The 13,723-nt window shown below is 38.4% G+C and overlaps 1 non-coding gene across 1 annotated transcript; it reads left to right on the plus strand.

Moving 5' to 3' along the window:
* The first annotated feature begins 11,147 nt into the window (after positions 1-11,147).
* On the plus strand, positions 11,148-11,283 carry LOC118486219. Its single transcript, XR_004878072.1, has one exon. It is a non-coding gene; the product is annotated as a U11 spliceosomal RNA (small nuclear RNA).
* The last annotated feature ends 2,440 nt before the right edge of the window (positions 11,284-13,723 follow it).

Raw genomic sequence — 13,723 nt, forward strand, 5'->3', positions numbered from 1 at the left:
CATTTTGACCCCAAAATCCAGAGTGTGAATATTAAACCCGTATAAAACAAGTCTCCGAACTTGTTGGGGCAGAATCACATTCCATTCTCGGTTTTCGCCTTTCACGCGATTAAACCGTACCTATCCCTCGAAACTAACCGGTCTAGGCTACGGCTAATATAAAGACCCGTTAGGATTCTAATATGTTAATTTAAACCTTCGTTCCAGAATAAGGAGCCCCAGTAAAATATGCATGTGATTTAACTGATTAAGGATAGTACTTGCAAAGGTAAATACTTTTAACTTATTTTCCCTTATACGGGCTTGGGTTACGGTATATAAAATACCGCTTGATTGAGCATCAAATAATTCCATCGCTTAGGTGGTTAATTGAATAGTTTGATCGGCTCATTTAAACAGTCTTGTTACTTAAAAGCCTTTGGGGGGTTAATGACCATGTCCCGGATATCCTTGGCATCATTCGAAGAAATGGCCACGACCTTGACAGTCGGGTGTAGGCGTACACCCGGTATTATATCTATATTATTAAAAGACGTAGCCGATGGTTTACCCGCCTCGGTTTTACGCAAATGTGGTGTGTCTATTGATCTTTAACCCGGACAGGATCCGGGCTACTGAACGCATAGAAGGAACATGTAATTAGGGTTCACAAGATTATAATATTAAATAATTTTCCCAAGTTAAACAAACATGTTTATGCCATGTGCATCCAAACCAATTTTCAACCATTTTACAAAATGAGTCAGTTGATTGTATTTACCAGTGTAAACTGACGTATTTTCCCAAAAAGATTAAGTGCAGGTACTACACGTAATTGGCTGGTAGTAGCTCCCTAGCATCTAAGGAAGTCTCGCAAGCTTGATGTCTATCTGTTGAACAATATTTTTATTTATTTGATCCATCCTGTGGATACTATTCAACTACTTGTGATACATTTGGATATTACAGTAAATGGTTGAAATATATTTATCTTTATGCTTCCGCTGTGCATTCATATATTGTGGTTTGACTATATTGTTGCCAACTACGTCACGGTAATCCCCCACCGGGCCCACCGGTGAAACACGTGGAAATAGGGGTGTGACATTGTTGCACAAAAGAAATGTCAGAGAATGTTTGTTTGTCTCCATGTATACGGGCCGTATAAAGTTATACGACACGTATACAATGTTATACGACCCATATAATGTTATATGACCCAAACCTTATGTAATGTATACGACCTGTATAGAATGTTATACGACCTAATGTTTTTTCTTCATCTATACAAACCGTATAACATTATAGGGTCCAATATTTGTTATGTTAGATTATTCTATACGACCCGTATACAAAGTGTGAAATTAAGATTTTGGGGAGTGAAAAAAAGTCATATCGATCAAATTAATAAAAAATAAAATAAAACTATTTTTATCAAATTAATATAACTCTTTATTGAGTTACCATTTTTACTATATATTTTTACCGCCAATAACATGTTGGCGCTCGAGTCACAACCCGCGAAAACCTTCAAGCAAAAACAAACTTCAACAACTCGCGCCAAATTTTACCTCCAAATAAATACCATCATTCTCCTCTAAACAATTCACACTCACACTCCATTCATTTCCCCCAAATTCCAATCAAAACCTCTTCACTCTGTAGCTGTTATTCTGCTATGGAGACTCCACCAATCATCGTAGACCTCACACACTCACCCGTTTCAAAACCCAAACAAACGGCGGACGTTATGGCCGTTGATTCGCCGGAATATTCCGTTAAACGCACGGTTACGAGCACCGGTGGGACTCGTGTATCGACAAAGCAGAGGATCAAGCAAGAAGAAACTGAAGAAACGGAAGAAGGTATGGATTTATGTTACAGTAAAGCGAAAAAAGCTAGGGTTTTGTCTGAAAGTGATCTGGATGTGGTGTCTCGTGATTCGTTGAGTACTAGGGTTTTGTAATAACTATTGTTATTATGGTATGATATTGGTATTCCAAATGTTCGTATATTCTGGATACAAAAGAGACACCCTTTATAAAGAGGGGTCAAAAGAAAATAATAAAGGAAAGGCTGCTAATTAGGAGCCATATAATTAGGGACTAAAACGAGAACTGTGTAATAAAAAAGGAATAAAAAAGGAGCAGATTTTTCGGTCCATTACTCCCCCTCAAGTTGGCGCATGGAGATCCGTAATGCCCAACTTGACTAGAAGATCGTGCAGATTTTGTGTCCCTAACGGCTTGGTAAAGACATCTGCAATTTGTCCCTTTGTGTTAATGGCCATGGGTTGAATATCTTTAGCTTCGACCCTTTCTCTGACAAAATAGCAGTCCATTTCAATGTGTTTGGTTCGTTCATGGAAGACTGGGTTGTTTGCAATGTGTCTAGCGGCCTGGCTGTCACAAAAAAGTTGTGTGGGCCCAATACATGTCATTTCAAGTTCTTGTAAATACCATCTCATCCACAAGATTTCACTAACGGTGGATGCCATGGCACGGTACTTGGCTTCGGCTGATGATCGAGAGACAACTGATTGTTTCTTTGACTTCCAGGATATAGGAGCTCCCCCTAGAAGTAACAAATACCCTGTTCTGGATCTTCTTGTAATGGGACATCCAAGCCGGTCAGAGTCACAATAGGCTGTGAGATTCATTCCTCCATCTTTAGTAAGGAGGATGCGTTGTCCCGGTGTGGCTTTCAAGTAACGAAGGACTCAATTTGCAGCCTCGAGATGACTCTCTCGTGGATCACTAACGAACTGACTTAAGACATTGACTGAGTAAGCAATGTCAGGTCGTGTTGCATGTAAATACAGAAGTCTTCCTACGAGCCTCCTATATTGGTTAGCATCTACACGGGCTTCATTCTCCTGTTTATCGAGTTTTAGGTTTTGTTCCATGGGAAATAAACTGGGGCGGCAACCTAACATACCCGCATCTTCGAGAATATCCAAGGTGTACTTTCGTTGACTAAGGACCATGCCACGTGCTGTTCGAGCAACTTCGATGCCAAGGAAGAATTTTAAAGGACCGAGATCCTTGATGCTGAATTCTTTGTCAAGGAAACGTTTAGTTGTTTGTATTTTGTGAATGTCATTTCCAGTGATGATAATGTCATCCACATAAATGAGGGCAGCGACAAAAATTTCACCTTTCTTGAATAGAAACAAAGCGTGGTCAGCCTTGGATTGTTTGAAGCCGAGTCTTTGAAGGGATGTGGTAAATTTTTGGTACCAATTTCTCGATGCCTGCTTGAGCCCATAAAGAGACTTCTTGAGTTTGCACACTCGGTTGTCTCCTTGTTTTCTGAAACCTTGCGGTATTTTCATGTAGATGTCTTCATGTAAATCTCCATGCAAAAAGGCGTTGTTCACGTCTAATTGATGGGTATGCCATTCCTTTTTTACAGCAACAGCTAGGAGACAACGAACGGTAACCAATTTAGCAACAGGCGCAAAGGTGTCATGGAAGTCAATTCCTTCCATTTGCGTGAAACCTTTTGCCACGAGGTGAGCTTTAAAACGTTCTATTTCTCCATTTGGCTTATATTTAATTTTGTACACCCACTTTGAGTCGATGGGATGTTTTCCTTCTGGCAGTTCTTCCAATGTCCAAGTCCCGTTTTGTTCAAGAGCTTGAATTTCGGTTTGCATGGCTTCGACCCATTTTGGGTTGTGAATGGCCTGACGGAAATGCTTTGGCTCATTATTTGAGGTAATGGCCGCCAAGAAAACTTTATGTGAGTTAGTAAAATTATCGTAAGATACAAAGTGCGCTAAAGGGTGTACCATTGAGGGGTTTTGATTAGAGCTTGTGGATGAATGCTCGTGGTCTAGAGATGGGGGAAGCTTCACTTCGAAATCCTTTAAATAAGTCGGTTTGGCCTTGTTTTGTCACACCCACAAGATACCACTTAGGGAGTGTCCCTGATAGGCGTGTGACGTACCAGCAATGAGCCACTAATTACATAGAACCCATACATGTTTCTAAAATAAAGTTCTTGATTATTAATAAAACACCATCCAAGTTCAAAAGAAAACCCAAGTATTCAGCGGAAGCAAAATTAAACGAAGTTAAATAGTTTAAAAACCAATATATAGTATCAAGAAATCAATAGCATTATGTCCCCCAGTCGACCCATGACCTCTCCAGCTACTCCAGACAGCAAGTTCCAATGCAAACAGCTAACGACCTACAAGCATGCAAACAAGTGTGTCAGACAACGCTGGTGAGTTCAAAGTTTGGTTACCGAGTTCAGTTTACAAGATACATGTATAAAATAGTTTAACAATTTGATTTGATGTTGTTATTAACTCGATTACCGAAATGGCTACAAGATGTGTTTGCCCAACCCCAATGTCTCTATCAAAACATTGGTCATGCTTTAAGGAAATTAGTTCACGCCCGACCACCCTGGTACGGTGTGAGGGTGCCAAACCTAATAGCGCTATCAACTAATAACCTCGTTGCCTCCTCGGCAACTGTCGGTAGTTGTAAGGGGTCTTACGTGATAGAAACTGAGTAGTAATAACAAACATCCCAATAACTAGCATTCCTCCCTGGAACGTTACCCGATATCCCTCCCGGGATGCATGCTTGGAAAAAGAGCAGTGAACTCACCTTTGGTTTGCTCGGTAAGGTTAATTACTCGTTTTTAGTAGGATACCCGAATCCTAGTATGGTTTCAATGCCGGTCAGTTTCCCATACACATAAATCACATATGTTATACACTTTTTGTACATACTACACAAATAGTGCACTAGTCACTAAATAAATTGTACAAGTTGTATCTGTCAATCAACACTGATCATGTCTCACGAAAGCATTTGTCACATATGTCATTTAAACTATTCACATGCTGCTCACATAACAATTTCATACCATAATACATACTCTAGTACCATACTACAAACATTGGCCAACTAGTTTGCACTTAAGTAACAATTTAAGCCCATCCCAGCCGGCCCAACCTGTCAACAGCCCATCATGTTTCTCCGGCCCGCCCAAGGAATACACTTCACATCATGACCCAATTCGTAGGGTTTATGCATTTATACACAACTCCAGTTATTGCCAATCATGATTAGATGATTAAATGTTATCACATACAAAACAACTTATAATCCAGCCGGCCCATTCCATTAGTGTATAAGTTATGTGTGTGTGTGTGGCCCAATCAGCGCGGTGTCAACTGTACCGCCCAACAGATGCGTGCAGCCCATCGTTAACAGTCCAAGTTATTGTTTCAATATGCCATCATTATCCCATAATTTACAAATAGATTACCAACATAAAATCCTATCATCGAAATCAGCGAAAATATAATCAATGACATCCTTATTAAAATACCCCTATAATTTTGATTAGATCAAGACCACATGGCCGCCACTTTTATTCATATGGCAGCACTACGATTTAATTAGATCAACACAATATGCTATCATGTTTCATGCAATTAATAAGTTGTCTGATCATGGGTGATGATCATTATCACATTGGCCCACTTATTCCACCATCACATAACATAGCCCATGTATGAACCTAACATACTAATATCATCAGATTATTACTAGTATCCATTACATTGATTATTCATCATTTATATACTCTGACTATGTTGTTTAATTAACAATTCATCAATAATAATCCGCCAGTATCTAACATATGTTCATGCATAATACTTAAAACACATAATATCATATATAAGCATATGTTCATGCCATCATCAAGAACCACAAATTAATACAAAGGTTTGATATACTAACCGAAGAATTATGGAGAGTCTGGTGATGGTAACCACGAGGGGGGGGGGGGGGGGTCTACTATGTCTGCCACGAATCAGGGAAGGGGAAGGGTAGGGTTTGTTTTAGTTTTAAACTGATCAAGAATAGAATCTGAGTATAATACGTATGCATACACCTAAATGGATAAGGAATAGGGCCGGTTACCCTTGCTAAGTAAAACAGTAAGGGGTTGGGCCGATTAATAAAAATACGGAACAGTAACTGGTCCAATTCAATCAATTATGCTAACTGGGCCAAGTTCAATAACACACCTCAAGATTACAATCCAAGTTTTCTAAGGACTAGTTGGGCTCAGTAACTCTCTTTGGGCCGATATGGAAAATACTAGCAAGATGTAATTATAGGCCCAATATACACGACCCAACAAATTCCAACAGGTTATCTAACCGGGTTAATTAGGTTTAACGGAGTTGAGATCACAAAATTTAAACGTTACTAACCGTGAAGGTTCGGGTTGTCACATGTATCGTTTGGGTCGTTCGGAAAATGTCGGGCCGTTTGCAGTATCTTCATTCTCGAATGTTGCGCCAACATGAGCGGCTTGGTCACTTTCTGTATCTTCCAGGCCTGTGATCTCTTGACTTTCTTCACTGATGATGGGATCATTATGATTCAGATTGGGCTCCTCAATTGTGGGCTCTTGATTTAAGATATTTTGTGGCTCATCAATTTGGTTAACTTCTGAATATTTATTTGTTTCAATAGCGACTTCATCTTCACAATTCCTTGGCCAAATGAAAACTTCTTCATCATTCTTTGGATTGCTGACATTCGTGAACGGAAAAACATCTTCTAGAAATTTTACGTTTCTTGATATTATAATCTTTGTGTTGGAGGTCATAAATTTTATAACCTTTCGTGTTCGGTGGATAACCCAAAAAAATTCCAGGCCTCCCTCTTATGGCAAATTTATCACCTTTTGTCTCCATGCTTAAGTAATACGCAAGGCAACCGAAGACTCTTAGGTGTGCATGGTTGGGACTTTTGTTGTATAATAAATCATAAGGTGTTTTGCCACCAATGACGTCGGAGGGGAGCCGGTTTTTGATGTGGGTTGCCGTCAAGACACACTCCCCCCAAAACCTAGTGGGAAGTTTAGCTTCGAATCTTAAAGCCCTTGCGGTCTCTAATAGGTGTCGGTGTTTTCGTTCAACAACACCGTTTTGTTGAGGTGTGTGTGGACATGTGGTTTCCAAAATAATTCCCTCTTTTGCATAAAAATCAAGCATGTTGTTCGATGTAAATTCCCCCCATTGTCGCACCTTATTCTTTTAATATTTTTTTCGAATTGTACTTGAACCATTTTATGAAAGTGAATTAAACATGTACTTGCTTCATACTTATGTTTAAGAAGAAAAACCCAAACGGCTCGACTAAAATCATCAACAATTGTGAGAAAATAGTTTGCTCGTGTAAAAGAAGGCGTTCGATACTTTCCCCACACATCGCAGTGTATCAAATCAAAGCAAGCACTAGTTTTTGTGGTACTAATAGGAAAGGGTAATTTAGCAAGTTTTGCTTTAACACAAGAGTCACAAACACTCTTTGAGTTTAAAGAATTATTCTTGATAAAACCAACATGAGAATGTTTAGAAATAGACGCGTGACCTAGTCTTTTATGCCACGTACTAATCGTTGCCATCATTGCTTGCCTCTCGGCTCCCATCATCCCCATCTTGTATAGACCTTTGATGCATTCACCCGCTCCAATCAATTCCCTCGAACGTAAGCCCTGCATGACGCAAAAGTTTGGAAAAAATGTCACAGCACACTGTAAGTCGTTTGATAATTTACCAACCGACAATAAATTGCATTTGAAATCGGGAAGATGTAACACATTCTTGACGGTTACACCGTTTGGTAGAGTGTAATCCCCACGACCCTCAACAGGTATTGTTGCACCATTAGGTATCGTGACAGGGAATTCATGATTTTTCTTTGTTATATTTTTTAGAAAAGAGTTATCATAAATGAAATGCTCGGTGGCACCTGAGTCAATGATCCACTTACCCTCCTTATCAACTTTACCTGCAAGGTTGGCTACTGGTGCCTCTTTGGTGTTTTGTCCTTTGCTTCCAAAGAAATCAATAAACTGTTGGTATTGCTCTTCATTTAGTCCTGGTATGGGACTTGTTTCATTTTCAACACAGGCTGCCTTTGGTTTGGTTGGTTTTCCCTTACCCGGCCACCACTCCGGATAACCAATTCGCTTAAAACAACCATCCTTGTTGTGACCGTTTTTGCCACAAAAATCACAATGATCAACCGGTTCACCAACATTGCGTTTAGAACTATCCTTTTTAACAGATTTATTATGTGACTGACCTTGGTCCCGTTTAACTGGAACAAAGGCTTGAAACGCAGCAGAATCTGATGTGGATCTCCTGACACCAGACACGGATCTTTGTTGTTCGTCTTAGGCAACAAGATGGTATACGGCTCCAAGGCTGGGTGTTGGTTGCATCGCCAGAATTTGAGTCCGTATGGTCCCGAACTCAGAATCCAAACCTAGCAAAAACTCATACAATTTCTCTTTTTCCTTGAGTTCGGTTAGTTTCTTCCCAATATTACAAGTGCATTTATTACAATTGCAAACTGGTATGGGAAAAACAGACTGTAATTCATCCCACAAGCCACGCAATTTTGTGTAGTACGCAGAAATGGACATACCTTCTTGCTTAATAGTACTAAGCGATTGCTTCAACTCATACGCTCTCGGGCCACTTTCTTTCCCGAAACGTTCTTTCAGATCCGCCCATATTTCTTGAGCGGTGACGGCATATTTGACGCTAGTTCGAATCTCTTTCTCCATAGCGGTGTTTAAACCACCCTTTAATCATTGCCTCACATCTCATCCAAGCCATGAAATCGCTCGAATCAGGTTCCGGTCTCTTAATGGTTCCATTGATGAAACCGATTTTGTTTTTGGCAAACAAGAAGTTCATCATTTCTTGCGACCAATCATTGTAGTTTGCATCTGTGAGGACGTCATTGACGTGCATCTGCCTCGGATAATCCGAGGCATGGATGTAGTATGGTGAATTGTGGTCAATAACACCTTTGTCGCCTCCCTGGTTCTTGTCACTATCACCTGCCATGAAGCTAGGTTTTTTTTTTTTTTTGAGAATAGGATCTTAATCGTGCTCTGATACCATAATAACTATTGTTATTATGGTATGATATTGGTATTCCAAATGTTCGTATATTCTAGATACAAAAGAGACACCCTTTATAAAGAGGGGTCAAAAGAAAATAATAAAGGAAAGGCTGCTAACTAGGAGCCATATAATTAGGGACTAAAACGACAAGTGTGTAATCAAAAAGGAATAAAAAAAGGAGCAGATTTTTCGGTCCATTACTTTTGTTGGAAAGATGTTCGAGATATGTTGATTCTGTTAAGGAGGAATTGGCTGATGGGCTTGGAGATGATTGATGCTGAACCGATTTCGGTGTGTAAAGTTGAGAAAATGGATGATTTAGAGGTGAAACAATCGAAATTTCTCACAGACATTTCGTCGAACACCTTACATGCACCGTCAAAACTTGAAGGGTCAGCTCTAGAAGGTTCTGTGAAGAAAGAATATTACATGATGGATCAAAAGCCTAAGTTAGTTAGCCCGATTTTGTCAAAACCTCACACAGACATTTCGTCGAACACCTTACGTGCTTCTTCAAAGGCTGAGGGTTCGGTTCTAGAAGGTTCTGTGACAAAAGAATATGATGGGGTGGATCAGAAGCCTAAGTTAGTTAAGCCGATTACATCGGTGAGGCCGGATTCGGGTTACGGGTCGGGTTTAAGTAAGAAGGGGCAGAAAGTTGTGGAGGATAGGAAGGTGAGTTTGGTAGGAATAGAGACGGGATTTTGAAGAGGAGGCTGATTGGTTGTTGGTGGGACGGACTGCGATTACGGGGTTATCGACAACGAAAGGGCAGAAGCTCGAAGATAATGAGATTGTGCAGTTTGCTTTTCCTAAGATCATGTGTAGTGGTGGAACAAAATAATGCCCCCACCATGGGGCATTATTCGACACGTGTCATCCTAGTCAGCATGGGGCATTATTGCAAAAGTGGTGTAGTGGGCATAATGCCTAATAATGCCCCTTCCAGTCATTAAAAAAAAAGGAAAGTAGTTGCGGCTAGTCAAAGTCCTCCTTGACAGACTCACACTCCATTGGCCACATGCAGTTGCTCAGTAAACCATTTCAGCGTTTTATTTAAAACGCTCCCATGCAAATTCTTCAAAAAAAAAACGCCTTATAACGCCTAGTGTAGTGGGGGTGGGGGCGTTTTTTTTTTTCAATTTTTTTTTTAAAAATCACGCCCCACTACGGATGGTCTAATTGGGATGTGAAAGTGAAGAGTGGTTATTGGGCGAATTCGCGAGGTGGAAGTGCTGCTTGTGGGATTTTAAGATTCTTTACTAAAAGATCCGGAAAGGTAATAGTTTAAGATTCTTGTTGAACTAATGATGAATCAGTGATTATTTGAAAAGATTCTTGATTGTAAATAAAAAAGTGTTCTGTTTTGAATTTAGATTGGTCGTCTTCCAATGGAGTGGTCAAAGTGTTTGATTCCGCTTGTTAATTCGAAAAAGGAAAAATTACAAGTTTTGTCCTTTATCTTTATACCTCTTTTTAGGCGGTGTCCTTTTTAACGAATGTTGACAGGCGGTGTCTTTTACTAAGTATTTTGTTGCAAGTTTAGTCCTTTACACCAAACCCAGTTAAAAAACCATGTTAATTATTGATAGGCGGTGTTCTTTACTAGGTACTTTGTTGCAAGTTTAGTCCTTTACCTAGGTATTTTGTTGCAGGTTTAGTCCTTTACACCCAACAATTAGCAGGGTTTTTTAACTGGGTTGGGTGTAAAGGACTAAACTTGCAACAAAATATCTAGTAAAGGACACCGCCTGTTAACATTCGTTAAAAATGATACCGCCTGAAAAGTGGTATAAAGATAAAGGACAAAACTTGTAATTTTCCCTTCGAAAAAGGTTAAAGTTCTTGGTAGATGTCTGGCTGCACCAGCAAGTCTCAGCATGATGCAAGAGATTATGCTTTACATAAGGTGATATATGTTTGTTATATATTTATCTTCTTATTGTAGGCATGATTTATAGTTCTTATATATTAATTATTATATGTTTTTGTTCATGTTATTAACGGTACACTACTCATCAACTTTTTCCAACTAACTTTGAAACAATGAGCAGATTGAATTTGTAGTTTGATGTATTGAAAAAATGAGAGTAAAATGTGATTTTTGTTTTTTGTGTTGATTGTCCTACATCAGCGGGGTGTAAATATGTGGTAGAGTGGAGTTGAGTATAAGAATATGAGGAGGGTTATCTTTAAAAATTAAAAGGGTCGGTTGGTCGCTAAATATGCCACGCTCACCCATTGAATGGTGAGTGCCATATGGCTATCAAGACATATGGCTGACATAATTTGTGGGAACATATAGGGATGGCTCCCTTTGCCTGACCCTCCTTTCTTTAACAAGTATAAAATTGAAATAAAAATTCATAATATTAATTTAAAATGTTCATGGTTTTAATGTTATATAGTTTTATTTAAAATCGTCTAAACTAGTTATTGCTGTGAAACCAAACAATCATGTTAACGGTGGGTTGAGATCATGATCATGAGCAGTGGCGGAACTAGAAGAAATTTTCAGGGGTATCCCAATTTTTTTTTATCTAGACATATTCTTAAGAATTCGATGGCCCCTAAAGGGTCCTATGCGCCTAATAAAATTGGGCCCTTATATATATAGGCTTCGGTTCAATTAAGAACCACCATGAGTTGTGAAAAGCATGAGAACTCCTACTTCCCGTGTAAGTTGGGTCACAATTTTTTTTGCACAAACGTAATTGAAAATATTAAAAAAACACATCTGTAAAGCAAAAAAAAAAAAAAGTAGTTATGTCTGATGTAAGTTTTGTTTATGACTAATGTAAATTTTGTTACGGCGATGAATTTTTTTTACACCTAATGTAAATTTTTGCATGCGACATTTTTTTTGTTAGAACAAGTGATTTTTTTTTTTAAGATTTTTGAGAATTTTTTTTTTCAAAAACATTTTGGAAGACCTAGTTCTAATGGTTCTCACAACTCAAATTTTACCCTTTCCCTATATATATAATTACTAGGTTATAGATCTATGTATTAAACGAGTTGAATAAAAATATTAAATAATTAGTAATAATATTTATAAATTATAATATGATGTTTTAAAATAAGATATAATTAAAATTATATATTATTTAGGTTAAATACGTGTGTATTGTAAAAATATTAAAAAACAAAATTATTAATGAACATGTATGTAAAATAATAAATAAACCACGTGAAAAAAAAAAGTAGTTTGCAATCAATTAACTAAACTAAATGATATAATATTAATTAAATTGCAGAATATGGCTTTTCATTCCCAATGCTATATTAGTTTATTATATTAATAATATAAGTTCATCTTCTTCTTCAAGAAGTGCCGCCTGCAACTCCAAGTCCTGCACCGGAAATTTTCGTTTCCGTCAAATCTAAAATTTCATTTCTTTCTATTTTCCATTTATACTTAGGGGTATCCTAACATTTGTCTAGAGGTATCCCAGATAAATAAAACGGATAATAAAAGAAAATTTGCACTTCGCAAAGAAAGTTGAGGGGTATCCCGGGCAACCCCTCATCACCCTATAGATCCGCCCCTGATCATGAGATGTATCACACGTAAATGGTGGGAAATACTACCACATTGGAATGTAACCGTTGCTTGAAAAAATGGGCATCTTGGTTGCTTCAGCCTGACCTGCTGCTCCATTTTTGCCTTTTTCGCCTTCAAAACAAGCTCATTTTCATGAAGCTCGTTCTTCTCTGCCTGTCAGTTTTGGCAAGTCATAAGAGAAGAGAAGCATTTGTAGGGATTTCTCTATAAGTTTATTAAAAAAAAAGAAAGAAAGCCATTAAGCAACTTCATTTATTATCAATTATGAGTATATATACCGTGATTCAGATTTGAGGATGCAGAAGCATCTCCAAGTATAGCCAATTAATCAGTGCTGGCATTTGCCCAAAGGGTGCCCTATAGACAGTCACTCCACCAGAATGTAGTATAAAAATATAGGGTAAATTACAATTTTCGTCCTTTATGTTTGTATCAGATTGCAATGGATAGCCTTTAACTTCAATAATTATAGTCACAGTCCTTTATTTGTAAAACTTATTACAATTTAAGTCCTTTAACCCTAACCAAGTTAATTTTTGTAGTTAGATCAAGTCACATGAATCGCACATGAGGGCAAATTAGTCCTTTCACCTTTTTAATAGAAAAATTAAAAAATAAAATAATATAACACCTAACTTCTCAGATCTGTACCCATCACCTTCACCCCCCTATCTCTTGACCTTTGACCTAACCACCACCACCAAGATCTGCTGCCATCAGCACCCCATCACCTTCACCTTCACCCTCTCCATCTCTTGACCCGTGCCTAACCACCACCACCACCGGATCTGCCGCCATCACCACCCCATCACATTCACCCTCTCTCTCTTGACCTGCGACCCAACCACTATCACCATAGTATTGTAATTTAATCCGTTGCTGCCTCGGTGTAATGTTGAGCACTTTTAAAGCTACGTATCTCTATAAAACAGGCCAACACAATTTACCCTAATAATGCTTGTTTCGTCCACCATAATCATATATCAAACTCATCAGATATACTAAAAAAGCTTAAAAACTATTATTTCTAAGTGTTTGATCTCATGTAGTTTAAATGTGATCACATTTCAAATGATTCAAGTTTAGAGGAAATTGTTTAACTGAACTATCAATTCGCCTGTATCTACACAATATCATAGATGTCCCCAACTCAAGAAACTTGATACCGGTGAGGATTCAGTGCTGGAAGCTAAGGGCTTGTTCTATGGAAT

The sequence above is a fragment of the Helianthus annuus genome, chromosome 13, assembly GCF_002127325.2.
Source record: "Helianthus annuus cultivar XRQ/B chromosome 13, HanXRQr2.0-SUNRISE, whole genome shotgun sequence".
NCBI lineage: Eukaryota > Viridiplantae > Streptophyta > Magnoliopsida > Asterales > Asteraceae > Helianthus > Helianthus annuus.